Source organism: Lynx rufus, unplaced genomic scaffold, assembly GCF_022079265.1.
Source record: "Lynx rufus isolate CCGP_SWC_20201006 ecotype Redwood Valley unplaced genomic scaffold, mLynRuf1.p SCAF_10, whole genome shotgun sequence".
Taxonomy (NCBI): domain Eukaryota; kingdom Metazoa; phylum Chordata; class Mammalia; order Carnivora; family Felidae; genus Lynx; species Lynx rufus.
In genome coordinates, this window is record NW_025814824.1 from 53,908,201 (window position 1) to 53,912,885 (window position 4,685).

The 4,685-nt window shown below is 37.5% G+C and overlaps 1 non-coding gene across 1 annotated transcript; it reads right to left on the minus strand.

Annotated features, from left to right (window-relative positions):
- Positions 1-4,264: 4,264 nt before the first annotated feature.
- On the minus strand, positions 4,265-4,369 carry LOC124505262 (U6 spliceosomal RNA). Its single transcript, XR_006960595.1, has one exon. It is a non-coding gene; the product is annotated as a U6 spliceosomal RNA (small nuclear RNA).
- Between the last annotated feature and the right edge of the window lie 316 nt (positions 4,370-4,685).

A 4,685-nucleotide genomic window follows, 5' to 3' on the forward strand; every position in this document is an offset into this window, starting at 1 on the left:
TTTAAGTGAAGTGCACTGCATAGGACCAATATAAATCTGACCACAAGTCACTCTATCAAATGCTTCTGCAATACATTGAGAGATTTCCACAGAAGCTCTTTTTTAAAACACGAAACATACATTGCCCAAGGATAGGAGTGGGGAATAAAATCAAAATAACAGTCTTCATTTAAATTACCCTCTGGCACATGACAGTTGAGATATATATGTATATTAGAATACTGTTTTTCAAACTTTCATAATAAAAAGACCTCTTAACCTTATCAGTATTTGTTTGGGAACTGAATCATTTTAGAAGAAAATGAAAAGACTTAAAGGCTTAATGAGATGCTGTATTAATCAGAAGTAATTATAACACCCAGTTCAGAAGGTTTAATTTCAAAATGCCTATGGAGATACAAAAAAACAAAAACAAGCATCAAAAAAACTTAAGAGCAAGGAAACTGAAGAGGAAATAGAAAAAATATTAGCACAACTATTGCAGTTTTACCCCAAAGTGCTTTAGAGAATGCCCTATCTTGTTCTGACATAGTCCTTTTTCCAAATGAATAAAAACAGGAGATGAAGCAGACTGAACATTCAGAAAAATATAACACAGAGAACTCACTTATGATTCCAACAGTTTGCAGTCAATCAACAGAATCAAGATCCCAAACACAAGAATCTAGTCTGAAGATCTGTTCGTGTAGTAACCAGTCATATGCAATACTGTTCTTTCACTGCATACCATAACTACCCTATATCATCACTCCTAACAATGTGCTCTTCCCTTCTGGACTACTTACATTACTTCATGTCTCTGTTTCATATTTATATTTACTGAGCACTCTCTCTTTGAGAATTATATGGTATTTTTGACAAATGGTGTTTCCTTTTCTCCTATAATTGTTAATAGAACATGTGAATAAAATAAAGACAGGACTTTAAATATCTCCCTGATTCGAAAGTAAGTAACAACAAATGAAATTATGCTAGCTTTGCTTTTTTGGGATGACCTTCTCTCTCTCTTCACACTCTCCTTAGCTAATTTTATTCATTCCATATGAGCAATTATATCTGTATATTGATGAATCTCAAATCTTTATCATACCATTCTCCTAAACTTCAGATCCGTGTGTCTGAGAAGATCTGTGCTCACAGATAAAGACATCTCCCCAAGCCCACCACCTTCCTGGGTGCAGCCTGCCCCCACTCCATGCACAGATACAAAGGCCAGGCACTTTGACTCCAGTCCAGAACAATGCTGAACATTCAGCTCAGCTGAAGCTCAATTGTGCCTCCATCCTGCATTGCCGTCTGAGTTACCCTCTGCTCAACCCTACTTCTGTCTCCTCCTCTCTACAGGTGTTATTCATTCTCAACAGAACTCTCCCTAATCATATTCCTGAGTGTTCCTTGCCATTTCAGAGTCAGCTTCCTGAGAAAGCCAATCTGCAATACCTTCCAACTCAATGCCCCAACTACATTGTGAGTATACCATATTACACCTTACTCTTCGCACAAAATACACCCACACATACCATCAAATGCCATAACCAGTCTTACACCAGAAGATTAAAGCAAAGTGTTGCCACCACATCATTTCACAGAAAAGCCCTGCAAAGTAATACAATTACAGGACAACTTTCTCAATAGAGTAATTATAAAGAAAAAATTTAAATATAAAGAAGTGAGCTAGTTTTATTTTTGAGAAAGCTCTTTAATAAAACTGGCGGTAGCCAGATTGCACAAATACCTGTGGAGGTGGACAGCTGCCATAAAATCCTGTATTAGGTAGCAAAAACACTGTTTCAGGAGTGGAATGCTTCCCCACTCATCCTAATGAATAATTCACATAAAGCTCTTTTCTCATCAATGACAGCTAACATGGCTTAGCTAAGTCCAAATGAATGGTGGGTTAATGAAAAGACAGAGCCATGTACAAACTGAGCTAAGCCAAATTTTTGCTATCAAAGCAAAGTGAAAATTTGACACAATTATGAGAAATATATATATTTCTGCATTCACTGTATATTTCTCATAATTGTCTCAAATTTATAAATATGATGTATTTATTAGTACCAAATCATATACATATATATATTTCTGCATTCAATGTTTTTGAATATTTGTTTTCTCAATTATGAAATATGGATACTAATATACTAATATATTTCATGATCATTGGTAGTTTTCCTTAAAATGTACAGACACTCAGTGCTTCCTATGATGTAGATGTTAAGTAAAGATGTTAAAACTTAGTTATAGCACCTAGTGGAGGATCCTCAAAAGCCTAAAATTAAAGGTTAACACTTACGTTTGCTTGTTTTATTCACATAACCCATCATGTTTTTTATAAATTATAAACAGTGTCCTCTGGTCGATCAGGAAGAAAATATAACTTCTTACTTTAGAGAACAGGAAATGGGTAATTTTTATTCAGACACAGAGAGATTTGTTGCCACACCCTTCAGGAGAACCATCCAATCCAGTTCACTCATTTTGTTGTTGTTCTGTGTTTTGTTTTGTGTACTTTTGTTGTTTTTGTTTTTTTAACATCTGAGGGCTCTTTTATATTGCCTCAGTCCATTTGGGCTACTATAAAAAAAAAAACCACAAACTGTGTAGATTACAAATAACAGAAGATTATTTCTCATAGTTCTGGATCCCAGGAGTTCAACATGAGGGCATCAGCAGATTCAGTGTCTATTGAGGTCCTACTTTCTGGTTCTTAGATACTATCATCTTGCCACATCCTCCCATGGTGGAAGGGCACTCGATTCCACTGGATTCTCTTTTATAAAGGCCCTAATTCATTAATGAGGACTCCACCCTCATGACTTAAGTAGCTCCAAAAAGCCCCATGTCTACCAACATCTTTGGGGGTTAAAATTTCAACACGTGAATTTGGAGGGGACACAAGTCTTCATAGCACAGTATATGTACAAAATCTAAAGAGAACCCTTAATAAAACGGAAACAATAACAGGGTCATGGTACTCATTTTACTTAAGAAGGATTCAACTGAGAAAAGGAACTGTACTTCGGGGAAGCAGCCAGAAGCAATACATTATGGAGCCTATGCCACAGACACCTTATCATATTCTCATGAAGTGTAATATCAAATCTCTACTATTGGTGGTGGTGGTATATATTCTCCCCACGCTAATTTCTGCTTCAGATGGCCTCTGCTTTTCAGACTGTAACATACCACCACACTCCCTGGTTACCACCATCCCTACTGCTGGACACCTATGTTACTTTCATTGGATGCTGCAGTTCCTGAAAGACACAGATACTTCTGCAAGGTACTATTACTGTTTCTCAATTCACTTCATCCGCATAAGTCTCACTATTTATGCTCAGCAATGCTACTTCCTTACGCACTACTGTCTCATCCAGGTCCCTCTGCCAAACATCTTTTCTGCTCCACTGCTGCTTGCACTTAGCTTCTGCCAAAGATTCCCTGTAATCTTTGCACTCCTGTGACTCTGCTGTGCACTACAGTGAAGGAGGAGAAATAATTCTGTCTTTTCCTATCAGTGTTTTAATTCCTATCAAGAAGTAGCATAGAACTTCCTATAGCCAACAGAGTAAAACTACATTTCCTATATTTACAAATAAATCCTAGCTGCTTCTCAAGACACAGACACGGATTCACTGGAAGTTAAACAAGAGGTAAATCAGCGTTAGATGTTACTAGGTGACCCGATTTACACAGTAACAGGAAGCATGCATATAAGGACAAAGCTTGCCCCTACTGCCTGCTCATCAGGGACTATTTGCCAGGCTGAGGGGTTCTGCTGAATTGCTCTTTCCAATGTCTTTGGAAATGAATCACAGGGCCTTCCAGTTTTAAGAAAATACTGTACTTGCTTTTTTCAAGCATTGCAGAAGCTGACATAAAGAAAGACAACAGGGTCTCACCTTGATTCTGAAGTTTTCACTTCAATCCAAAAGCTATGTTAAACTTACCTCCTTGGCTAGACCATGTGACTGAGCCCCTTTCCCCTCCCTCCCCCCCGCCACCGCACCCCCATTTAGCTCCAGGAAGGAAGCAGAACCAAAAAAAAACCTGCATAGAATTAGGTATGCTGCCATTCATCATTCTCTCTCTCTACTCATATATTTTCAGTAGAAGCAATGATACAATTAGATACCTGGGCTTTTGAGATTTAACACATAAGCATTTACGGTTCCCAGGATTTAGGCAGGGTCTCAAAGGTAGCTGGCCTTCCTATTTTCATTGCACTCATAACAAAACAAAACAAAACCAAAAACAAAAACTTAATGTGGAACCTGTCACAAATTTGCATATCATCTTTGCACAGTGGCCAGGCTAACCTTCTCTGTATCATTCCAACGTTAGCATATGCACTGCCAAAGCAAGCATCCCTAGTAAAAATCCTAATGTCCCTTCTAGGAGCAGAGTTTGAGTACTAGGCCACACTTATCAACTGACTCTTCCTTTCAGATGATTTTTTTTTCCAGTTTTTTAGGATACTTTTATTCCCAAGTTCAAGGTCAATCTCTGAGATCAACTGAAGCTGGAATCTTCTTTCACATTATGCCCACTAAGTTAAAAATGAATATTTGCTCTAATGTTGTTTATATTTCCCTTGATAAATATAATAGAAAGGAACAAAGAATAAAAACCATGAGTATATATGATCAGAGCTTTTCAAGTTGACTGGAAGATGGAATTGT